This window comes from Lissotriton helveticus, chromosome 2_1 (genome assembly GCF_964261635.1).
Source record: "Lissotriton helveticus chromosome 2_1, aLisHel1.1, whole genome shotgun sequence".
NCBI lineage: Eukaryota > Metazoa > Chordata > Amphibia > Caudata > Salamandridae > Lissotriton > Lissotriton helveticus.
In genome coordinates this window covers 19,785,595-19,812,654 of record NC_136059.1, presented here as the reverse complement: position 1 = coordinate 19,812,654, position 27,060 = coordinate 19,785,595, and positions in this window count along the sequence as shown.

Below are 27,060 nucleotides of genomic sequence, written 5' to 3'. Positions count from 1 at the left end.
CCCAACTGGTAAAAGGCTCAACTCACCAGGCAGGCCACACACTTGACGGAGTTTTCTCCAACGACCCCAGGGTTATGACTGGCACTCCAGAACCGCTGGTCTGGTCAGACCATCTGGCAGTTCCTTTAGTACTGACCCTTCCTCGTTTAGATCCATCCATGAAAGGTCAGACTCAAGGAGAGGGCAAAAGGAACTATAAAAACATTACCAATGACCCATGCCATCAGACCCAGAGAAGGCAGCACAAAATCTTGCCAACTCCATCTCTGGGGCTATAGATACCCTAGCTCCAGTCACACGCCGATATTCAGCGAGGTTCACTGAGCCTCTTAGGTTGATGAGACAGGGGTGCAGGAGACAGGAGAGAAAATGGAGGAAATCGTGGGACACTATGGACAGAGAGATTCACAAACGACTGTTAGGGGAATATAAGTCCACTGTCATTAAGACAAAGCAACAATACTTCTCCGACCTTACTACCTCCCTCACTTCATCAAAGGAGCTGTTCAAAGTAGTGGACTCCCTCTGTTCATTACAAGTTCCAGACCCAGTCACTGGATCACAGGAGCTCTGCGACAAGATTTCAACCTTTTTCTACACTAAAATCGATGAAATTGCTTCTCATTTGGAAACGCAGAAACAATCCCTAGGGTATCACACTATTCAGGCTCTTACCAATTCAGAAGCCTGGCATAAAGATCCTACCAAGACTTTATCTAACTTTCCGCTGATCACACTTGACAACCTCAACTCTTTGCTAAATAGGATCAAATCTTCCTCCCCTCTGGACCCCTGTCCTCTTAGAGTAATGAAGGAGTGTAGGGACACACTACTTCCCCCATTGTTGGAGGTAATGAATAGTGCCCTGTTGCATGGGGTTTTACCGTCAGCCTGGAAGAAAGCGATTGTTAAGCCACTACTGAAGAAACCCTCTTTAGACCCCACCATCTTAAAAAATCTCAGACCCATATCTCTACTTCCTGCTCCCTCCAAAATGCTTGAGATCCACCTGAATTCACACGTGTCTGATTTCCTTGACTCTACTGGGTTCTTAGATCAGACCCAGCATGGGTTTAGGAAGCTGCATAGTACGGAGTCTGCACTTACCATGGTGACAAATAACATCAGAATGAAGGTGGATCAGGGACAGACAACGCTGCTGGTTTTACTCGATCTGACCGCAGCATTTGACACCCTATCTCCCTCAATCCTAACATCTCGTTTGAGGGAGATAGGAGTGGAGGGGCCCGCTCTGAGCCTTCTGTCCTCCTTCTTAGATCTTAGAGAACAGAGGGTCAAGCTTGGAGAATACCTCTCCCCTGCTACATCATTGCAATGTGGGGTACCACAGGGGTCGGCTCTAAGCCCCACCCTATTTAACATTTATGTGGCCCCACTAGCGAGACTAGTAAAAGCACATGGTATGGAAGTAGCGTCATATGCAGACGACACTCAGATCATGGTGTCACTGGCCCAACCGGTCAGCACCTCTGCGTCAAGCTTCAGGAGTTGCATGCAATCAGTCTCTGACTGGATGATACTATACTCCTTGAGGCTGAATGGCGATAAGACCGAGGTGCTGATCTTTGGAAGGGACCAGGATGTATGGTCGAATGAATGGTGGCCGCCTTACCTGGGAACATGCCCGGTCCCCTCTCATTCAGCCAGAAATTTAGGGGTTATCTTTGACACCTCGCTGGCAATGACCCTTCAGGTCAACAGAACGGTGGCTACTTGCTGGGGAATTATCAAAATTCTCCGACGAATAGTGCACTACCTTTCTCCCCAAGCTAGGAAACAGACAGTAGTTGCGCTGGTCGGGTCAAGATTGGATTACTGCAACTCACTATATGCAGAGATTAATAAGGGACTGATCCAATGCCTCCAAACAGTACAGAACGCGGCCGCAAGATTTGTATTAGAAATTCCCCGCTCCTCCTCTGCGATACTAGCCAGAGAGAGCCTTCATTGGATTCCTATAGAGCATCGTATCTCCTTTAAAATCATTTGTCTGGTGCACAGGGCTCTGAAAGCTGGAACATCTGATGGGCTGGGTTCTCTTCTTTCTGGCTATAACTCTAGCAGATGTCTACGTTCATCACAACATAATCTGTTGGTGATCCCTCGGACTAAGAAGTCCAGATGGGGAGGAAGAGCCTTTTCCATAGTTGCCCCGCGTCTTTGGAATGTACTTCCATTGGAACTTAAGTCCCTATCCTCTCTGCCTCTTTTTAAAAAGGCTCTAAAAACATGGTGTTTCAAGAAAGCCTACCAGTAATTCAACTCTTGGGACATGGAAATATTTTTGGTTAGGCGCCTTGATGCCCGACGGGCTGAGTCTGCGCGTTATACATTTGCTTTCATTTCATTTCATTTCATTACTGTATGTGTTCACAAATGCTTTACACACTGCCTCTGAGATAAGCCTACAGCTCGTGCCAAGCTACCAAGGGGGTGAGTAGGGGTTATTTTGGAAGTGTACCCCCTTACCCTGACTAGAGGAGAGGGTCCCTATTTGCCAGGAGTACCTACCTGTGCCAAGTAGAGACCCCCAATTCCAACACCATCCGGGCCCGGGGCTTTACTTCCTTTACTCAAATTAATAGCCATCAAAACTTCATCTTGTGTGATCTCTATGTCAATCGGAAATTACGGTAGTTGGCCTCCAAGCTCCTCCACTGGGTCTTAGTTGCTTATGGGTTCTTCCACCTCAATGCTAGTGGAGAATCATAGTGGAGAAGTGTGGCTCAATGGTTAGAGCGGCAGACCCTGATGCAGAGGTCTAGCCCGGGACCAGGGTTCAATTCCCCGCCTCGGCGGGTCTTGTGCTCAAAAATTCCACGGACCTGATAATTCTCGCCTCGGTGCCTATTCCAATCATGGAGTCTCACTCTGCAACTCTGGGCAATAGTTTGCTTAATCTCCACAACGGCCCCCACAACGCTAAGGATGCCTGGCCTCCACCTTGGGGGTGCCCAGGAGTGGACACCTCACAGGGAAAGCCAGGATAGGTTCCACAGCGGTATTCGTACAAGCGCCTTGAGACCCTTGCGGGTGAGTAGTGCGCTATACAAGTATCAATTTACATTTACATTTACAATGCTATAGACTTTAGAAAAGAAGTTGACCCATGTATTGTCATCAATCACAACTTCTACCTTCACCCTCACCTTATTAGTAAAAAAAGGGGCATGCCAGAAAGACTGTGAGTGTCTACGCTGAGCGACCTCATGGAGATTATCCCATGCCTGCTCCTTTATTTCCTTTTTGCGGTTTTTCCTGGCTAGGCTATAGGCCTTCCTACAGTTTTTAATTTCTATATAATCTCTTAATGGCTTGCTGAGGGCGACCTTAAGGCGGGCATAGGTCTTTGTACATTTTGCTGTCAAACCACCCGTTACTCCTATTCTGCTGTTTCCTATTTGGGACGGACAGTATATTCTGTACCTCATATGTAACCTGCATAAAAGCATATAAAATAGAATCATAGGGAGTATCTTCTCCTAAACACATTAAGATCGGTGTTAGGGCCCTAGATATGATTTTTCTATTCAAGGTTCTCTGATCTTTTTTGCCCCACCGCAGGGAATAGCCATTTTGGCGGGCCAGCACGATCTCTTGAGACCACGCCAGACTCTCTATGGCGGTAGGGGCATTTTCGTCAAATACAGTTAAAATAATACTGAGTGGTAAATGATTCGTAAACTTTGTTACCCTATCTGCATATTGTGTAGGAATATTAATACAATCAATCACTGATTTGAATCCTCGTCCTATGTATGTTGGATCAAAATTCACCATTGGGGAACACATCATATTAGCGAAACCCAGGTCATGTATGACCATCATTTCGTTAAACTTTTCCCCTCTATCAGTATGAATAAAGTGCTTTGAGCGGCCGTTTTCTTCTTGTTCATTGTCCCCATATTCACAATCAAAGTTGTTACACACACTAGTATTAAAATCCCATCCCCATATTAAAATCACATCACTCCCTTTAGAAGGACTCTGGCTATTTAAATCCATAATGAAACTGTTCATAACACCCACAAAGTTAACTGTATCGATATTATTGTAGAAATTTACAACCAACAACTTATCCAATGAGGGCAAACAGATGGTGACCATTTGATAATAAGCAGTACTTTTCAACATCTTAATATCCATTAACCTCAGCATGTTAGATATATAAACACAAATGCCCCCTTGTGTCTCCCAAGAGGTGACCAAATTGCAGGGATGTGGAATGTTTTATATCCATCCAGATGTATCTCATTTATTGACCACGTCTCTTGGAAACAGAGTATGTCAAAATTATGGATAAAATCGCCCCATGTTTCACCCGGAACCTTCGAATGAAGGCCACAAATATTCCAGGAAGAAATTCTAATCATCCCTAGCACTAGAGATGATTGACAGTCTGTCTCACAGACTTTGTCTAACAAAGCACTGGGTACACTTTCCTGTGACGGATTTTCCCCACAATCATTAACTACAGGTAAAAGGTCAACAGGTTCTATAGTTCCACTATTTGTCAATTTAGGCAGGGTAGTTACCATGGTTGCTATAAGGAGTGGGTCAATCTCACTACGTGGCTCTGGGTGACTTTCTAATTTTTGCTGGTTAGGTGGTACTACACTTAGTGCTTCTCTTCTCATCGAATCTCCAAGGTCTTGAAGAACTTAGCAGTGGTTGCCCCAATACATGGACATTGATCATTTTTAGACTCCCACTCCAGGTTTCCCGTGTTCCATGTCCTCACAGGTTTCCCCTTATTATGGCCATGACTATAATGTCAATCCATATCTTCAAGATATTCTAAAGGTTCAAACCTATTTCTCACCCTTAAGTTATACCTCAAGTTATTAATGGGGTGAGTAATGCCATGGTATGGATGTTGCTTTCCTGGGAGACACGGGCGGTAAAAATAGCCCAGGGGGAGAATGTTGATACTATCCTTTCTCACCTCTACGGTGCTAGAGAGAAATAGAATTGCTTGAACCAGCATTGGGGAACTAAGAGTCAAAACCACACAGTCCCCCCCTAAGGTTTTTTTATCATTACCAATCCATGAGACATGTCTCACCATCTTAAATGTATTAAGCATCTCCTGCGCTAGTCCTGTCTTAGGGCCCAGATGGTGTATGATCTTATTCGGTAAAGAAGCCCACATTTCTTTAACATACTTTTTTAACGGGGGGACGTTTGCTAGGACGATGGTGTCAGGGGCCGTAGCTGGAGGGTTGTTTAAAGTAATAGGCTCCAGAGGAGCCTCCTTAGTGGGTGCTCCTATAAGCATATGAGGTGCATGAGCTTTCGCAATGGGTAACAACCCCCCATTCTCTTTATCACTGCATGCTGCTCCACTTTTGGCATCTTTCCTATTTAACCCCAGGCCACCTGTTGATACACCTTTTATGTTGGATGTATTTTCCTTCTGGGGGCTGGCGTTATTACTTTCTCCCTGGTTAAGACTACATCGGATCTGCCCACAGATTTTTTCTCCATCCTCATCCCCGCCTATCTTAGGTAATCTTGAAACTATTTAATTTAATCTGCTCATTATTAGCACTTGACCTGCTTCTAATTGGTTTAATCTAATCTCATGCAGTCCAATTAGCGATTTTACAGTGGAGTTTAATTCAAGGAGGGAACTCTTAATTTCAGGGGATACGTTATTATGTGAACCTTTAGCATTATTTACGCTCTTTGTTTTGTTACATTATATTCCAATATACTTTATGCAGATATTCATAGGACAAAACAAAACCCAGCCCACAATTAGCGAGATTCAAAGATAAACATCATACACACTATATATCCGACAACCAAGAAATGAGTACATGAAACACATGCAATAAATCCAAAGCACTTTAACTTAATAAAAAGTGAAAAAAACAAACATTACAAAAAGACAAAAACAAAAAAAATCACAAATGCACAATACAAAAGCACAAAAAAAACAAAATCACCAACGCGCGTATCGAAAAGTACCCCAAAACAAGTTTTATACATATTCCTTCCTCAGGGCGTGCATTTCATGCTTTAGTCCATGTTCGTGACCCAGTGGTGGTCATCAAACTATATATGTGTAAGCTACAGTGTGCAAATAAGTATGCGGATTGCGCACTCCTCTATTTTTTCCAAACTGAAAAAGGTGTGGTGTGCTCCAAGGATTTCACTCCCTGACATCAGAAGTGTAGTAATCAAATCAATGTCCGTGGCACTTAACGTAAGTGCCAACTCCTTGGGCACAACCTTTAAGAATCTGTTCCTTTTTGTTATCCCAAAATTAAAGAAAAATTTTCACTCAAGTTATTGTTTCAAATTTTTTCTTTTCATTTATTTCATGTTGTCTTCACATGAAAACGATTTCTCATTTGATTATAATCAACAGGTTTCATGTTTTAACGTTGGTATAACACATATAGGTACATCACTACCCAATGCATTTCGGACGACTGTCCTTCGTCAGGGGTATTCTGTAAACAAAATAAACATTCTATGTATCAAATCCTCACGAGAATGCCTAATAACATATGTATCCAACATAGGTGCAACGAGTTTTGAAAGTGCATTCAAATTGCTTCTTATATCCCAAGACATGCTCAGTGGTTATTTAATGTGCTCTGTACGGTGTTCGAGTGTTTATAAAAAGTGACGAACCCAGTTACGTGTCTCAACAAAAAGAATACAGCCCATAGTTTCAGTAGCCCAACCCTTCAGGTGCTCATTTCACGTGGCAGAGTGTATAAAGATTAAGTTACGGTCGAATTATGCGACTCAAAAAGAGCCAGTAACATGCATATGCATATTCGTTCAAAAACTTACTTGTGTGATAATGTAGACCCAAGCGTCTACCTCGTTCGCCCTTCGCTACCGAGTGCAGAAAGTATCTCAATATATGCGGAAGTGAATTCACCCGTGTGTTACCAACATAAAAAAAGGACTGTGTAAACGGCGGCCATCTTATAGTGTGCACAACAGGGCGGAAGAGACTGTCTTACAATTCTAGTGGTACAGGTACCTCCTAAACCTGGAGATTCAAAGGCGTACGATAAGCATCCTAAAAGACTTGGATTCCTTAAACTCAATAAAAGGATCGGTATATTCTAAAGGCAGGTTTCTAGAGCAAATGCAGGGAAGTCACAAAGCTATTCGTTGAGGCCACCCCGTCCGGTAAAACCGGAAGTGGCAATGCTATTTGCCCAACAAGTATGTGCTGAAGTCCTGGGTAGTCAAATCGGCAATACGTCTTTTTCGCTTTAAGCAATGTACGAAAATCACCAAAAAGTAAAAGTGTGTAGGAGCGATTATATTCAGGACCTAAGCCTTATTCAGAGGTTCCTTCAAAAGGAAATAGACCAAAACGTCCCGCCAACGCAAATGTGACTACATCCACAAGATTGCAGGGCCTCCACCACGAATGTGGAGAGTCCCCCAAGACTTCTGTGGGGCCTCTGCCATGAATGTGGAGACTCGGCCCCGAACTGTGGGTCCTCTGCCATTAGTGCAGTGATTCCCCATGACTGCGGGGCCTCCACCACGAGTGTGGAGACGCCACCCAGAACTGTGGGGCATCCGCCACGGGTGTAGAGGCTCCCCCAAGACTGCGGGGCCTCAGTCACGAGTGTGGAGACATCCCCAAAAACTGTGGGGCCTCCACCAAGAATGTGGAGACTCACCCCAGAACTGTGGTGCCTCTGCCACTAGTGCAGAGATTCCCCATGACTGCGGGCCTCTGCCATGAGTTTGGAGACTTCCCCAAGACTGTGGGGCCTCCCCATGAGTGTGGAGATTCCCACAAGACTGCAGGGTAACCACCATGAGTGTGGATACTCACCCAAGACTGCGGGGCCTCTGACACAATTGTGGAGACTTCCATAAGTCTGCGTGCTGCCCCCGCAAGTATGGAGACTTCCAAAAGACTGCATGGCTTCCCCCACAAGTGTATAGACTCTCACAAGCCTGCGGGGCCACCACCATGAGTTTGGAGAGTCCCCCAAGACTGCATGCCTCTGCCACGTGTGACAAGACTCCACCTAGAACCGCGGGGCCTCTGCATGAGTATCAAGACTCCCTCAAGACTGTGGGGCCTCTGCCACAAGTGTGGAGAGTCCCCCAATACTTCTGGTGTGGAGAAACCACCCAGAGCTGTGGGGCGTCTGCCATGAGTGTGGAGTCTCACACAAGAATGCGGGGCCTCTGCCACAAGTGTTGTGACTCCCGCAAGTCTGAGGAGCCTCCCCCACAAGTGTGGAGACTCCCCACAAGACTGCATGGCCTCCGCCACCCTAAGATGGCAGAGCTTCTGCCACGAGTGCAGCAATTCCCCCAACACTGAAGTGCCTCCCCCACGGGTGTAGAGACACCCAAAAGAGACACCCAAAAGTCTGCATGGCCTCCACCAAAAGTGTGGAGACTCCTCTAAGTCAGACGGGCCTCGGCCATAAGTGTGGAGACTACCCAAAACTGCAGGGTCGCTGCCGAAAATGTGGAAAAGCCCCAAGACTGCAGGACATCCCCCAGAGTGGGGAGAGTCCCCCGAAACTGTGGTGATTCTGCCACGAGAATGGAGACTCCCCCAAGACTGCATGACCTGATGCCACAAGTGTGGAGACTCCCTCAAGACTGTGGGCCTCCACCATGAGTGTCGAGACGCCGCCAATAACTGTGAAGCCTTCGCCACAAGTGCTGTTACTCCCACAAGACTGCAGAGCCTCAGTCACAGTGTAGAGACTCATTCAAGACAGCTAGGCCTCTGTCAAGAGTGTGGAGATACCCCAAGACTGCAGGGCCTCCACCGCACATTTGGAGACTCCTCCAAGACTGCAGGGTCTCTGCCATGAGTGCAGCAATGCCCACACGACTGCGGGATCTCTGCCACAAGTGTGGAGAGTCCTCCAAGACTGCAGGGCCTCCCCAACAAGTGCGGAGAGTTCCCCAAGACTGCCACGAATTTAGAAACTCTGACAAGACTGTGGGCCTCTGCAACAAGTGTGGAGATGCCCCCAAGACTGTGAGCCCTCCTTCATGGGTGTGGAGGTTCCCCCCAAAACTGTGGGGCCTCTGATGGGAATGTGGAGACATGCCCGAGAACTGTGGGGCCTCTGCCACTAGTGCAGAGATTATCCAGGGCCTCTGCCATGAGTGTCGAGAGTCACACAAGAGTGCGGGCCTCTGTCATGTATGTGGAGACTACCCAAAGACTGTGGGGCTTCTGCCATGAGTGTGGAGACACCCACAAGACTGCAGGGCAACCACAATGAGTGTGGAGACTCCCCCCAAACTGTAGGGCTTCTGCCATGAGTGTGGAGACTCACCCAAGGCTGGGGGCCCTCCACCTTGAGTTTGGTGAGTCCCCCAAGACTGCGGGTCTCTTCCACGAGTGACAAGAAAACCCCTAGAACTGCGGGGCCTCCACCATGAGTGTGGAAACTCCCATAAGAATGTGGGGCCTCGGCCATGATTGTCAAGACTCCATCAAGACTGCGGGGCCTCTGCCACGAGTGTGGAGAGTCCCTCAAGATGTCTGGGGCCCGATTCACAGAATGAACTTAAGACTAAATCCTAAACTTACTACTATTTGGTATTCACAGAATGCACTTACTACTTTCGGGATTCACAGAATAAACTTACTACTTTCGGTATTCACAGAATAGATTTAAGACTACTAACTCTAAGTCCGAAATCGGGGAGTAAATTCCGGCCCGGAGGCGGGGCTTACGGCCCGGAGGCGGAGCTTACGGCCCAGAGGCGGAGCTTACTGCCCGGAGGCGGAGCTTCCGGCCCAGAGGTGGGGATTTTTGCCATGCTGAAATCTCCAACTCCGGGCCGCAAGCTCCGTCTCCGGGCCGGAAGCTCCGCCTCTGGGCCGTAAGCTCCGCCTCTGGGCCGTAAGCCCCGCCTCCGGGCCGTAAGCTCCGCCTCCGGGTCGGAATTTACTCCCCGATTTCGGACTTAGAGTTAGTATTCTTAAATCTATTCTGTGAATACCGAAAGTAGTAAGTTTATTCTGTGAATCCCGAAAGTAGTAAGTTCACTCTGTGAATCCCGAAAATAGTAAGTGCATTCTGTGAATACCAAATAGTAGTAAGTTTAGGATTTAGTCTTAAGTTCATTCTGTGAATCGGGCCCCTGGTCTCTGCCATGAGTGACAAAACTCCCCCTAGAACCGTGAGGCTCTACCATGAGTGTGGAGACTCCCACAAGAAAGCGGGGCCTCTGCCACAAGGGTGGAGAGCCCCCTAGTACTGCCGGGCCTCAGCCCCAAATTTGGAGACTCTCACAAGACTACGGGGCCCCTGCCGTAAGTGTGGAGATGCCCCCAAGCCTGTGAGCCCTCCACAGCAAGATTGGAGACTCCCTCAAGACTGCAGAGCCTCTGCCACAAATGCAGTGACTTCCACAAGACTGCAAGGCCTCCACCACAAACGTGGAGAGTCCCTCAAGACTTCTGTGGGGCCTCTGCCATGAATGTGGAGACGCCACCCAGAACTGCGGGTCCTCTGCCACTAGTACAGAGATTCCCCACGACTGCTGGGCCACTGCCATGAGTGTGGAGACTCACACAAGAATGCAGGGCCTCTGCCATGAGTGTGGAGACTACCCCAAGACTGTGGGGCCTCCACCAAGAGTGTGGAGATTCCCCACTACTTTGGGGCCTCTGCCACGAATGTTGAGACTCTCCCAGAACTGTGGGGCATCCACCACAGGTGTGGAGGCTCCCCAAGACTGTGGGGCCTCAGCCACGAGTGCAGTGACTTCCCCAAACACTGTGGGGACTCTACCAGGTATGTGGAGACTCGCACCCCGAACTGTGGGGCCTCTGCCACAAGTGCAGAGATTCCCCACAACTGCAGGTCCTCTCCCATGAGTGTGGAGATGCACACAAGAGTGCAGGACAACCACCATGAGTGTGGAAACTCCATCAAGACTGCAGAGCCTCCGATACAAGTGTGACAGCTCCCATAAGACTACATGGCCTCTGCTACAAGTGTGGTGACTTGACAAGACTCTGGGGCCTCCGCCATGAGTATGGCGAGTCCCCCAAGACTTCGGGTCTCTGCCACAAGTGTAGAGACTCCCACAAGACTGCTGGGCCTCTTCCACAAGTGCTGTGACTACCACAAGATGTGGGCCTCTGCCACAAATTTGGAGACTCCCCCAAAACTGAGGGGCCTCTGCCACGAGTTTGGAGACTCCCTCCAGTACTGTGGGGCTGCTGCCACAAGTGTGGAGACTTCCTCCAGAACTGTGAGGTCTCTGCTCGAGTGCTGAGACTCCCCATGATTACGGGGCCTCTTCCACAAGTGTGGAGTCTCCCCCATAACTGTGGGGCCTCTGCTACAAGTGTTTAGACTCCCCCAGAACTGTGGGGCCTCTAACAGGAGTATGGAGGCTTGCCCCAGAACTGTGGGCCCTCTGCCATTAGTACAGCTATTCCCCAGGACTGCACGGCCTCTGCCATGCATGTGGAGATACACACGAGACTGCGGGGCCTCTGTCACAAGTGTGGAGACTACCCGAAGACTGTGGGGCATCCGCAATGAGTGTGTAGACTCCCCCAAGACTGCGGGGCCTCCGCCTCAAGTGTGGAGACTCCCCCATGACTGCAGGACCTCTGCCACAAGTGTGGGGACTTGCCCGGAACTGTGGGGCCTCCACCACAAGTATGGAGTCTCCCCCAAGACTGCGGGCCTCTGCCATGAGTGTGGACACTCCCGCAGTACTGTGGGGCCACTGCCACAAGTGTGGAGACTTCCCCTAGAACTGTGAGGCCTCTGCTCTAGTGCGGAGACTCCCTACGACTGCGGGGCCTCTGCCACAAGTGTGGAGACTCCCCCATAACTGCGGGGCCTCTGCTACAAGTGTTTAGACTCACCCAGATCTGTGGGGCCCTTGACATGAGTTTGGAGACTCCCCCTGAACTGTGGGACCTCTGCCAAGAGTGTGGAGACTCCCCTAAGACGGCAGGATCTCTGCCACAAGTGTGGAGACTTCCCTCAAAACTGTGGGGCCTCTGCCATGTGTGCAGACTCCCCCCAGAACTGTGGGGACTCTGCCACAAGCGTGGAGACTCCCCATGATGCTGGGATTCTGCTCCGTGTTTTGCAAACCTCCAGCCGGCATCCGCAGCAGCACGAGGAGTAAGCGTGAGGAGGACGCCGCTCAGCTCCACCGCATTGCCGCAGACAGGATAACAATTTCAAAGACACAGACTTAAACCCAACAAATCAGGCTCAACCGCTACCAGTCAATCCCAATCAGATTATGGCACAGGTAATAGTTACAAAACAGTTATATCGAATAAAGACACATCCCGACACAGGAGTAGGATCCAGTCAAACAACTCTACAAAGGGATAACACAGACCAAACAGAAATAAAAAAACAAGAGCCTACCATCACTGCGCCATCTAGACTATCTGTAAGAGGTGCTAACGGTCAGCCAATAAGCAGATCAGATCTGAGGTGTGAACCTATAACACCACAAAAGGCTTGTGGAGCAGGTTGTGACTCAAGGGCCTCAAGTTTTACAGCAAGGAAACAAATATCCATCAACACGAGCCCTATTATCGAGCCCTGGAGAAAAGATTGCGGAATGACAGATTTGCTAGACAAGGCCTCACCGGCCAGGGAGACTAAAAAGCTCTGCACCCCCGCGCCGCACGGCCACCAGCTGCTGCGTGTGCTCCTCGCCTCGCTGCTGCCCGCAGAGCCCGCCTCGCTGATCCCGACCCTCTGACTCGCTGATCCCGACCCTCCGCCGCATCTGCGTGTGCTGTCTAATCTTTCTCCCCATTTGTGCCGTTTCATATTTTCTGTTTCCCATTGTGCTGTTTATTCTTTGTTCCCCATTTGAGTTATTGGCCTTAGCATTTTTGTTATCACAGTGCTGTGTCTGTATTGTTATTAGCCCCCTGTGCCTGCCCGCCCTGCTCCCCGCTTCCCGCCGCCGTGCTAGCGGCCACGCCACCTTTTTCCTTCTGTGCCCTCCCCGCTCCCGCCTCCCAGCTGCTCCTCCCTCCCTCCCACTTCGCCATAAATGGTGACCGCGCGGACGCGCAGCGGTCACGCGCAGCGGGCGCGCCGATTGTGCCCCGAAGGCGCGCCAAAGGTAAGCCCGTCTGCGCCTGGACCGTGCCCAGCGCCAGGACCCCTGGCCCCCACTGACGCAAGACAACCTGACAGACCACGGCGCCGCCGCCCTCAACGCACTCAATGCCGGCCGGAACCCCGCCTGCTGCCGGGCCGCCCCGAAACGCTTCCACGGACCCTTCACCTGCACAACCTGCAAGTTCACCTGCCTCCGACCATGCACAGCGCCCGTCAAGCCAAACCCCAGCAGCGACCTCAAGTGCATCCTGCTCAACACCCGCTCCGTCCTCCACAGACAAGCCGTCGAACTCTGGAACCTGTAAAATTGAAACTTGTATAGCGCACTACTTACCCGCAAGGGTCTCAAGGCGCTTGTACGAATACCGCTGTGGAACCCATCCTGGCTTTCCCTGTGAGGTGTCCACTCCTGGGCACCCCCAAGGTGGAGGCCAGGCATCCTTAGCGTTGAGGGGGCCGTTGTGGAGATTAAGCAAGCTATTGCCCAGAGTTGCAGAGTGGGACTCCATGATTGGAATAGGCACCGAGGCGAGAATTATCAGGTCCGTGGAATTTTGAGCCCAAGACCTGCCGAGGCGGGGAATTGAACCCTGGTCCCGGGCTAGATCTCTGCATCAGGGTCTGCCGCTCTAACCATTGAGCCACACTTCTCTACCTGCTCGACACAACATCACCAGACGTCGCGTTCCTCACTGAAACATGGATGAACGCCTCCTCAGCCCCCGACATCGCCATCGCCATCCCGGGTGGATACAAGATCACCAGGACCGTCAACCAGACCGGAGGAGGCATCGCCATCGTCCACAAGAACACCATCCGCATCATGACCGATGCCGACGACACCTACACCGCCGCCGAGCACCTCCACTTCCAGATTCACACCGACCCAAAGACGACCCTCAGAGGCACCCTCATCTACAGACCCCCGGGACCACGCACACAATTCAGCGAAGACATCACGGACTTCATCAGCCCACACGCCCTCCCCTCTGCCGACTACATCCTCCTGGGGGACCTCAACTTCCACCTGGAGAACAACAAGGACCGCAACACCGTCACCCTGCTGGACAACCTCGCCAACCTCGGACTCAAGCAACTGGTCAACACCCCCACCCACTACGGCCACACGCTGGATCCCGTCTTCTCTTCCAGCAAGCACATCGCCTTCAGCCACTCCACCGGACTTCACTGGACAGACCACAGCTGCGTCCACTTCAGCTTCAGAAAAAACACTACCCACCACCACCCGCAGCAGGTTCCTCACAGAAGCTGGAGCAAGATCACCGCCGACCAACTCACCACCTCCCTCAGCCAGAACCCACCGGCCAGCACACCGGACCCCAACGAAACAGCCCTCAACTTCACGCAGTGGCTGACCACCTGCGCCAATGACCTCGCACCACTGAAGAACCCTCCCAGCAAACCCAGAAGCAAGAAGGCCCCCTGGTTCACCGACGAACTCAAGGACTCCAAGAAGACCTGCCGCACCCTCGAGAAAGCCTGGCTCCTCGACCAGACCACTGACAACATGACCGCCCTCAAACACGCCACCCGCAAGCACCACCAGATCATCCGCGCCACCAAGAAGAAATCACTGAAGGATCGACTGGACAACAACGCCCGCGACAGCAAGGAACTCTTCAGCATCGTCAAGGAGTTCTCCAACCCCAGCACCAGCAACAACAACATCACCCCATCACAAGATCTCTGCGACTCCCTCGCCTCGTTCTTCCACCGCAAGATTGCCGACATCCACAACAGCTTCGGCGCACCATTCCCGCACCCAACCGGTGAACCAACGCACCCCACCGCCACCCTCCGCACCTGGTCCGCAGTGACCACTGAAGACACAGCCCGCACGATGAACACCATCCACTCCGGATCTCCGACTGACCCCTGCCCCCACCACGTCTTCAACAAGGCCGACTCCACCATCGCACCCCAACTCCGAGACATCATCAACACCTTCTTCGACACCGCCACCGCTGGAAGCATGCCGAGCTCAGCGCCCTACTGAAGAAAACAACAGCGGACCCCACCGACCTCAAAAACTTCCGCCCCATCTCGCTCCTCCCTTTTCCTGCCAAAGTCATTGAGAAGGTCGCCAACAGACAGCTTGCCGCCTTCCTCGAGACGAATGGATCCCTCGACCCTTCGCAGTCCGGTTTTAGAGCCAACCACAGCACCGAGACCGCCCTCATCGCAGCCACTGACGACATCAGAGCCCTTCTCGACAACGGGGAAACAGCGGCACTCATCCTCCTGGACCTCTCCGCTGTGTTCGACACTGTCTGCCACCGCAGCCTAGTCCAACGCCTCAGCAACACCGGCATCCAAGAGAAGGCATTGAAGTGGATCATCTCGTTCCTCGCTGGAAGAACACAGAGAGTCCGTCTCCCCCCGTTTCGTTCCGAGTCCACCGAAGTCATCTGCGGCGTCCCGCAAGGATCATCACTCAGCCCCACCCTCTTCAACGTCTACATGAGACCTCTCACAGCCATCGCACGCCAACACAACCTCAACATCATCTCCTACGCCCACGACACCCAGCTGATCCTCTCCCTCACCAGAGACCCCGACACCGCCAGAACCAGCCTCCACGAAGGGATGAAAGACGTCGCCGAGTGGATGAAGAACAGCCGCCTGAAACTGAACTCAGACAAAACGGAAGTCCTCATCCTAGGACCATCACCCACCGCCTGGGACGACTCCTGGTGGGCCCCAGCCCTGGGCACCGCCCCCAAGCCGACAGACCACGCACGCAACCTGGGCTTCATCCTGGACTCCTCCCTCTCGATGACCAGACAAGTCAACGCCATCTCCTCTTCATGCTTTCACATCCTACGCATGCTCCGCAAGATCTTTCGATGGATCCCGATCGAAACCAGGAAGGCGGTCACCGAGGCCCTCGTCACCAGCCGGCTGGACTACGGAAACACCCTCTACGCCGGAACCACAGCCAAGCTACAGAAAAGACTCCAGCGCATCCAGAACGCCTCCGCCCGACTCATCCTGGACATCCCTCGACGCAGCCACATCTCTGGCCACCTAAGGAACCTGCACTGGCTCCCCGTCAACAAGAGGATCACGTTCAGGCTCCTCACCCACGCACACAAGTCTCTCCACAACCTAGGCCCCAAGTACCTCAACAGCCGCCTGACCTTCCACACGCCCACCCGCCAGCTACGGTCCGCTAGCCTCGCCCTCGCCGCCGTACCACGCATCCAAAGAGCCACGGCCGGGGGCAGATCCTTCTCCTACCTGGTGGCCAAGACATGGAACTTCCTCCCCATCCACCTTCGGCTGACCCAGGACCACCTCGCCTTCAGGAGACAACTCAAGACCTGGCTGTTCGAGCAGTAGCTGCCCCCTTCCCCCAAGCGCCTTGAGACCCTTCCGGATGAGTAGCGCGCTATACAAGTGGTATGATTGATTGATTGATTGACTGCACACCAACTAAGCTGAGCCCCAGATACAAACTACTGGAAAAAAGGGCCCAGACTGGGGGCCAAGAATCAAAACAAATAATTAATACACTCACAAAACTAAAACCGACTAAAATGAACCACATGGTAGAAGGAACAAGAAACCAGCTGGAGATCCAACCAGCAAAAGCAAATATCTTTACATCCTCACTAGAATTATCTGATACTACAAATGTACTGTCAACACAAGTATCAGGAACCAGACAACATGAAATAGAGACCTTGGTCTTTTATCCGCTATTTACCTCAAAGGGTCACCAGGACTCATTAAATCGAGGAAATATTCTAAGACTAATGAAGTCCATTCCAAACTTGGCTAGTATAACTTCAAAGGATCTACTGTCTGTAGAATTTATATCCCCTACCATTTCTACTAATCTACAAAGACAATATGGTCCACAACTAGAACTACAGATATAATTCTAGCTGAACTAGAGGAATTCCAAAACTGGGGTATTGATATTACCCCCCTACAAAAACCACCCTATCCATTTCCGCTACTGAGTACTACAAGCCCGGCATTGACAAACACAAAGTATATGCAAAGAGTGTGCTTAGAGGAGCACAGGAAAGAATGGGTCAAGTAAATACAAGCAGCCAGAGGGATCTATCAGATGCACGGCTGGAAGTAGCTTCCTATCCAAATCAAGGCTCAAGCAGGGAAACAATATCCCGCACAATAACCATGCATCTACAGGACGATTGACGCAACATACGAGATAGAGCTCATAGTAGGCCTATGGAATTGCCCCTTAGCTTATGCTCATGGAATATCAACTGACTAGCAACAAAAATAGAGGACCTTGACTTTTTGAATTATGTTACCACCTTTGACATAATTCTGCTGCAAGAAACATGGCTAACAGAGCCACAGCACATTAAGGGCTTTACATGTTCCGCCATCCCAGCAGTAAAGATCGGAAGAAATGGCCACTGCTCGGGCGGGCTGATTACCTACATCTCTGCAACAGGCATACCCTCAGCAACCCCCATGGACTCGATGCTAAGCACAACATTAGCAATCAGAATTAGGATCAAGCTGGACAAAGAGGAAAAGGAGGTCTGCATAATTAATTCATATATCCATCCTAAATGAAAAGCAAAGGACTCTACTAAAATAATCAATCTTTTGTCTGAGTATGCAGCAGAGATGGAAAACCCAATATTCATTCTGTCAGGGGACCTAAATCAACATCTCCTTGCTCCTCTGAAGGGGAGGAGGTAGCAGCTCTAACTAGAATTTTTAATATTCCTAAGCAATCGGATCCATTGCATGTAAAGAAGAAAGACCACCGTAGCCGCTTCCTTGATGATCTAGAACATCACAATCTCCGACCATTGAACGGAAGATTTCCGGAAGACTGCCCTCCAGTCGAATCCTTCTATTCCATCTCTGCATGTTCTATTCTGGATTATACTTTTGTTAGTTTCGAGCTGTTCCCTTATATTCTTGGGTTCAGAATGGGGGATAAGGGTAATAGTGACCACCAACGCCCCCAGGAAATTCAGATAACAGCTACTGTACCTACTTCAATAAGGCCAGACATATCCCTGGGGCTCGTTCACACCCAAGATCAAAAAAGGATCAAATGCACAATGTACAACTCCAATTTGTTGTCGGAAGCCGCAATAAATCTCTTCAACTTGCAAACTCTGAGCTCAGTTGACTCAATAGCCCACTGGGAGGACTTCACAGCCACACTGCCACAAAAACTTGCAGGCACTACCCTAAGCATGGGCGGATTTTGCGCATTGGCAATCCGCGAAATTGCGTATTTACGGATTCGCAATCCGCAAAATCCGCGAATTCTCGCGAATTTTGCGGATTCCTTTTTTTTTGTGTTCGCAAGTGTTTCTGCCATTTCGCAAGGGTTTTTTACCAGTTCGCAAACGCGAACTTACTTGTCGGGTAGCAACGGTCGCGACCATGTTTTTTCAATGTCTGGTTCATCACAGAACCCTCATTTTCACCACTACCACCCTCTGTTTCACCACTGCCACCCTCTGCCTCACCCATGTCACCCTCTGGCTCACCCATGCCACCCTCGAGTTCATCACTGTAGATTATGGGGGAAAAGTACACCTGCCCTGCCTCAACTGACATGAATGAATTAGGGGCTGATTAATGTGTCACTGAATTTGAACTTCCAGGCTGGCACCTGCTTCCTTATCTGTAATTGCTTTCTGTTGCAGTGTAATTTTTTTAACAGTATACTTGTAGCTATTCTCTGATGCTGCTGTGAGGGTCAGAGCAGGGTCATAGAATAGTTGCAAGTAGGCAACTGAACTCTGAAGGGGCCCCTCAGGAAGCACTACAGGGAATGGTTACTAATGATAAGATTGAACTTTTGCACCTGCTGAGTGCTTTCAGTTTTGCAAAAATCCAAATATCCAGCAGCATCCACAAAAAGTAATCCTTCCAGGCACTACAGGGAATGGTTACTAATGATAAGATTGAACTTTTGCACCTGCTGAGTGCTTTCAGTTTTGCAAAAATCCAAATATCCAGCAGCATCCACAAAAAGTAATCCTTGCAGGTCAAGATCCAAATCAAAGTGACCAGCACATGAAGAAAGCACTGGGAGGAGCCTGCTGGACAGGAACAGGAAGTTGGAGACTGTGGGGCACTTCCTTCCTCCCACCCCCCCCCCCAAAATGGACTCCTTGCAAAAAAAAAGTGCAGGCAAATGTCAACCTGAGGAGTTATTCTGATAAAAATCATAATTTTCAAGGTTTATGCTGCCTGCTGGTGGATTTCTTGTGCGAAATTGCAAATTTTGCAATCTCGCAATTGCGAGATTGTCGTTGCCCGCCGCCTCTATGTGTTCGCAAGTGTTTACTCCCGCGAAATTGTATAGTATTCTAGTTGGCAAGTGCGACCAAGCAAAAAATCCGCTTCGCACGGATTTACGAATTTTCGGCAAGTTCGCGAGAGATCGCGGATTGCGAATTTGCCGAAAATCCGCAAAATCCGCGAGCGGAACGGATTTTACGCCCATGCTTACACTACCCCCACTAAAGTTAACTTTCAGGTAAAAGGGGGAAAAACAAAATACAGAAAAAGCATAGAGTACAGCTCAAGACATTGAAAAGATCAATAAACTCAAGCATGCGCAGGCTGAGAAGTTCGCCAGGAAATGTCAATGCACGAGCTTCCCTGTATCAACAGAGGGCAGCCCTAAAAAGATTAAAATGGGACATCAAGAGAGACTATGAGAACGGAATCTGGGCAAAACACTTATATGATATAAACAGCAATGATAGCGCCCGTTTTTGGAAAACTACGAATGGGGTATTGTGCACAAAATCTGAGGATATTGGGTCACATATCTTAGAAGGAGCCTGGGTAAAATATCTTACCAGCCATTTTAACAACTGTACGGAAAACACAGGAGAACGAACGGCCAACCGAGGCCCCTCAAAGGGAACAGCTGTAGCTAGTATATCTGTAGCTAGTATACCTGAGCTAAGGGTACAGCAATGTCCAGTCATAGGAAGCAAACCACTGGGCATAACAAACCATCCGCAGTCACTCCAAATACAAAAACAGATTGCTAAAGGGAGGAAAGAAGGTGCCCCAGACCAAATGGCATACCACCAGCTTGTTCAAAGCAAAGTGCAAAGAATGGGCAGATATTCTACAACCTCTGTTTTTGGAAATTAGGTTGCAAAATAGAATACCAGAAGCCTGGAAGGGCTCAACAATAGTCCCAATACACAAAACAGGTGACAAGGCCGAGCCCAACAACTACCGCCTAGTTGCGCTAATTGACAACGAAGCGAAGTATTTTGCAGGGATTATTTTAGAGGAGCTCACACTCTGGGCAGAGACGATCCATATGATGCCATTGAATCAGACCGGTTTCTGTAAAGCGACCAGCACAGCTACAAATATCCTTGCAATTTCACTAATAATTGATGCAGCAAATACTTCCAACTTACCACTATACCTATGTTATATTGGTTTTAGTGTTGCTTTTGATAACATCGAGAGAGGCAGACTATGGGAGAAATTGGCACGATGGGGTATTCCCCAGTCTATTTTAAACATGCTGATGCTCCTACATTCGGACACCGGGGTACAGGTGAAACTAGGTGGAGGGACTCATCTTTCCTCGAAAGTACCAACCACAAAAGGATTGAAGCAAGGTTGTGTGCTTGCCCCAACCCTGTTTAATTTATTTATGGCTGACCTTCCTAATAGGCTGGATGCCTGTAACTCCCATGCTCCCAGGTTGGGAGGGAAAACTCTAACCAATCTCATGTACGCAGATGACGTAGTTTTGCTAAGTCATACTTATGTTGGCCTGCAACATCTACTAATTGAAATGCAAATCTACGCAAAAGAAAATAACTTAAAATTAAACTTGTCCAAAACAAAGACAATATCAATCAACAGCAAAAGAGCATACAGAAACATTGGGTCCTTGGTGGCATCAAAATCGACCATGCCAGGGAGTATAAGTATCATGGGGTTGTATTTGACAAGGAAGGCTCCTTCTGGCGCCAAAAAGAGGAAATAAAAAGGAAAGGTCTGTTAACTGCCTTAACGATGAAAAATCTTGCAAACAAACTGTTGGGACCGACATTGATTCCCCTATTGAAGATAGTTCAGGCGAAACTTCTCGCCTTGATAACTTAAGGCAGCGAGGCAATGCGGGGAAGAGATGCTAAAGAGCTGGATAGGACGTTGATCAAAGCCTATCGAACTATGTTTTGTCTTCCGTCTTACACGTCAGCAGCACAAATAAGGCTGGAGTTTGGCCTTCAAAACAAGTCTTGGCTAGATATGGTGCTTATATCATATGTTGGCATAAGATAAGTAAGGCCAATCCTGACACGCTTAACTATCTGTTGTGGCATGACATACAACACAGGGAGTTTTCCCAAGCGAGAAACAACCTCAAACTAGCCTTAGATTCCACCAAATTGTCTGGACTATAGGAGGCGCAACTCGGCCAACTTAATTAAAAAAAATTGGTCTGGAAAAACATAAAACTATCCTCCCTATTGGAGGACAAGGCAGCCTTCTCGAAAAGATCACATGCCTGGATGACCCTCAGCTCCTATAAATCACTTACCCCACAACCATATTTCAATCAGGCCTACCCTCGGGTGATAAAAATGAATTTCCTAAGGTATAGACTGGGGATCCTTCCATGTTCCCAACATCTACCACCATGGTTGAGGACCAAAGGCCAAGATACTTGTAGGTTGTGTAACAACAAGAATGGTGATACTCTGCACTTAATTTGCCTATGTGAAGAACTGCACCAAGCACGGACACAACTTCTAAAAGATTCATTTAAACAGAAAGGTATCCGCACCAGAAGGCAAGCAGTGCTGGCCTGCTTAAACCCGGCGACCATTCAATTAAACTGCAGACTGGTGAAATTTCTGAGGATGGCCGAACAAAAAAATGCAGCTAAAGTTTGCTCTCAAAGCCCAACTGTGTGAAACAGCTATTGGAAGTGGATAAGGAGTAACGGCGGGAACTTAATTGTAACAAGCAGAGACAATCTCACTAGGATATCTGAGCATGTTGTGAACGTATCTAGGACCCTATTTAAATATTCCCGATTTATGCCCTTATGTGGTTATATAAAATCATATCCTTATAAAGGCATAAGAATCATATCCATATTAAGTCATAGCCAATGCAGTCCAAATATGGCAAGGCTACTCCCATAGACTCCTAGAAAGCACAACGTGTTCTTAAACAAACCAAGCCTCCAGCAGCCCGGGAATTCCCCCTGCTTCGGTATTGATTTGTCCTAGAACTCCTGGAGTCCTGAAAGAACTGCGAGTTCTTAGTGACGTCTTATGTCCAACCTTACGTCACATTCGGCACCTTCCAGGTATAAATATACCAGCAGCTGCCCTAGCAAAACACATGGTGGTTTGGAGCAGATCAGCTATCTACTTGCCCGACCTCCTGCTGTGGAAAGTTCCGAAGGAAGCAGACTCTCCCAATGACGCACTGAGAGAGACGCTGTCTTTTCTCCTGCCGGGAAATCCAGCTCCAGTGTTTCCAGTCACCCTTGCGGGTTGCTGGGAGATCGAGTTCTGAGAGAGAGATACAAGACCTCCTTCATTCTATAACCAAGGTACGGAGCAGATAAGATCCTTGGAGGATTCTTGATTCAGATTCTTGGCAAAAACTATCTTAACTTAAACTGCAGCTCACGTACTCCTTCCCACGTACTAGGCTTAGGTTAGGTACACTGGGGTAGGCATATCTTAGAAGCACCAGTTGAGTACGTTTAGTCATGGTTTTATCTATGTATATATTTTATCTATTTTAGATACCTTATGGCTTAGAAACCATAACATGCATTTACAGTATTATTTTATAATACTCCTTTTACTGTACGCACTTTACTGCATGATAAGTATTGCAATTGTGGCAACTCATTTCTCTTGCATGAGAAAGAAGACTGCTCAATAAATAACCACTTTTATTGAAAATGCCCGTCTCTCTATTTCTCTGCGCTTCTGGTGAAACTAAGTATGCACGATTGACTGAGTGAAATAGTTATCTATTGTTTCCGCGGCTCTGGAGATATACTCCTTATTCTGGAGGGAGCAAAGTTGTCATGTTTATGCGGTTGTCAGAAACTAATCCCTTCTTGTCTATTCAGGAAAGTAAACACCTTCCTGTTTACTCGAGAAAGTTTCTAGTGACCTCTGAGCTAGCTGGCATTCATAATTAAGTCTAACATATTCAATAGAGACCTAGTCGACCTAAGTCCTACGTCTAAACTATCGTTGGTGTTATTCCAATGCCTATTGGGAATATAGGAACTACACTACAGCATGGCTGCTGCCCAGATTTCCGAATCAAACAAAAGTCACAGTATCCTGAGATCCATCGACTGTTCCAAATACCGTAATCCAATCCTGGTTTATTACAATGTATTTTCTATTTTAACTTTTAAAATGATTTTAACTATGTTACATGAATTTTGTAGTGCTACTTTTGCAATGGTTTTAATTAACTATGCTAATAAACTTAAACTTAAACCATGACTGTGGTAGAGGTAGATGTTCCAGAGGTGAAAAGCCAGGAACTAGAGGATAGCAGCCTGTGTGTGACCTATTGCTTATTTTAGAAACTTGGCGAAACGCTCGTTCTGCACAGTAACACTTTTTATGCTTGGCATGCAATTTTATTAAAAATTATATACTCCGCCCTACCTACCCCACTTGCTCTCCCCGAGGGTCAAGCACTCCCAGGCAGCTGATTTTGGGCTTACCTGGATGCGGGATCCCTCTCACGGACGCCTTTCCACGGTCACCATCTCAGGTGAGGGAGGTCGGTGGGCTAGTGTTGCGCCGGACGCTCGCCTCACCCTTCAAATGAACCACTCCACCCTTACGCGCAGCGGACGAGCGCAGGGGCGCGCCAATGGCGCGCCAGAGGCAAGCCCGTCTGCGCCCGTCCGCGCCAGACCAAGCCCTTGCCCTGGCATTACCACCACCAATACCTCCCAACCTCTTTTCTACACTAGGGATTCTCTTGTGCAACTTAGGCAGACTTCTCACCTCGTTTCTACACTAGGGATTCTCTTATGCAACGTAGGCAGACTTCTCACTCACTCTGCCATCATTGATCCCCCACTCGTTGTCCCAGCTGCCTCTTTCAATTTGTAGGACATGATACCCCTGTACTTTCAGAGGTCCCACTTAACACGGCCTTGCTTAACTGTCACTCCCTGCCAAAAAATGCCCTTGAAATTAACATGCTTTTACAAGATGGCTACCTGGAAATCTTGTTCCTCACAGAAACCTGGCTCACACCTAATTCCAACTAAGATATTTTTCAAGCCCTGCCATCTGGCTATCAGATCCAACGTCTGGACAGATCCTCAGGAAGGGAGGAGGTATCGCAATAATACACAAAGATCACCTGTCCTGCAGACTCACCGAGAGCCCGATCTCGGATTGCGAAAACGTCCTGTTCCTTATTCTAATCTCCCCCTTGAAATCTTTATCAGGGTTTCTTGTCTGTCGTCCCCCGTGCCCATTACGGCAATTTTGTAGCTCTCTCTTAGAAGCCTCATTCGCTATGGCCAGCATTTCCCCCAACTTCACTATATTAGGCGACCTAAACCTTCACTTTGACAACCCTGAGATTAAAGGGGTGTCTGAGTTGCTACTTGACCTTGCAGCATATCAAATTCATCTGATTAATGACCAGCCTACACATATCAAGGGTCATCTCCTCGACCCCCTCTTCTCAAATATCCTGGATTTGAAGGTGCAAAACTCTGTCCCCCTTCCCTGGACAGACCATACCCTAATTCCTTTTAGTTGGCACATCCCAGCGTCCTATCGGCCCAAATTGTGCCCTAACATCCTTGAACGTCGCTGGTCGAAACTGGCTATAGAAGAGTGGAGGCAGCTTCTAGAATGCACTCTTCCACCTCACGATCCCTGTACCCATGCAGCAGACACTAAGTTCTCTGCTTGGATTGAGGATTCTCTAGACTTAATTCTCCCCAAGACACCGGCTCATTCCCCCTGCGGGAAGCCTAAGTCTCCCTGGTTTAATAATGACCTCCGCTTGCTAAAAAAGCTCTGAAAAAAAAATGAAAGAGCCTGGAGGAAAGAATTTGCCCCCCAAAAAAAGAGAGAATATAGCCAATCATTTCTATCCTATAAAAAGGCCCTTAAAACAGCTCAAGCTGTTTTCTTCGAGGAAAAAATCAGAACCTCTGCTTGTTCATCCAAGGAAATTTTCCGGATAGTAAATAAGCTTATGAAAACTCTAGATCCTTCCTCGCCGGCTGACCTTATCGGCGACCGCTGCAACGACTTCGCTGAATTTTTCAATGCAAAAATCCAAACCATCCTAAATTCCCTCCCTCTTCCCACAGGAGAAACCCCTTCAGATCCCCTCATTTATACACAGCAACAAAACAGTCCAGGCCTAAACTCCTTTTCCCCCACTACACTGGAGTCTCTCCTTCCCATCTTCCTTTCCATCAAAAGAGGCTCCCCACTCGACCCAGCACCACCTAACACGTTAAAGTCAGTTGCCCCTACCATTCTCCCCCCGCTGGTCAAACTTATTAACACCTCTCTACGACAAGGCCTTGTGCCTCCTGGTTGGAAAAGGGCCATAGTAAAGCCCCATCTAAAGAAACCAAATCTCAACCCGGCAGATTTGGGGATTTACCGCCCCATCTCGTTGCTGCCCATAGTCAGCAAAATTGCTGAAAAACTGGTCAATCAGCAGCTTTCAGCCCACTTAGAATCCAATGGACTCCTGTATCCGTCTCAGACGGGTTTCCGCCCGGGTCAGGGTATGGAAACAGCCATGATTGCGGTTGTTGAGGAGGCTAGAAAGATCCTTGATGCAGGAGGATCAGTGGCAGTGATCCTCCTGGATTTGAGCGCAGCCTTTGACACAGTGAATTATACCATTCTGATTCACCGACTCAGGGAACTGGGAATCTCGGGGTCCGCACTGGCTTGGTTGAAATCCTTCCTCCATGACCGCTCCTTTCAAATCCTCAAGGGAACTTCTAAATCTCGTGCCACCCCTGTACATTGTGGGGTTCCTCAGGGCTCGTCTCTGAGCCTTACTCTTTTTAATGTGTACATGGTCCCCCTGGAGAAAATAGTCACCCCCCATGGGGTCAAATTTGTGAGGTACGCTGACGACACTCAACTTGTCGTCTCTCTTAGCCATGTCAACCAGCCCCCTAATAACCTTCACTCCTGCCTCCAAGACATATCACACTGGATGGACGGTTCCCATCTTAAACTTAACAGAGACAAAACGGAGGTGCTGGTACTAGGGAACCAATCCCATTTCATCCCAAAGACTCTGTGGCCGTCTTGCATGGGGCCTGCCCCGGTCCCAAAACAAGCCATTAAAAGCCTGGGTATGTGGCTCGACCAGGACCTCTCGTTTACTACCCAAGCCAGGAAGTCAGCAGGGGTCTGCTATGGCATTCTCAGATCTACCTGGAAAATTCTCCCTCTGCTTCCCCAAGACTCCAGGAAGATTCTTGTCCAGAGCCTTTTATTATCTAGACTGGACTATGGCAATGCTTTGTATCTTGGTGCCCCTAAGAATGTCATCGCCAAACTCCAGGTGGTGCAAAACTCTGCAGCCAGACTCTTAACTGGTACCAAGAGTCGGAGTTTGGAAAACCGGCCCTCAGACTGCTCCATTGGCTGCCCATCCAGGAGCGAATACACTTTAAATCCCTCTGTACGACCCATAAGATCCTCCATGGAAAGGGACCTCAGATCCTGAAAAATCTGGTAAGACGCCCTGAAACATCCAGAAACCTCTGCTCAGCACATCTACATCTGGCGCACATACCCAGGATTAAAAAGGCTCACACAGGGGGCCGTATCTTTTCCTATAATGCCCCCAAACTGTGGAATGCGCTACCCCCCACACTGCACGCGGAACCTAACCTGTCCACCTTTCGCAAGCT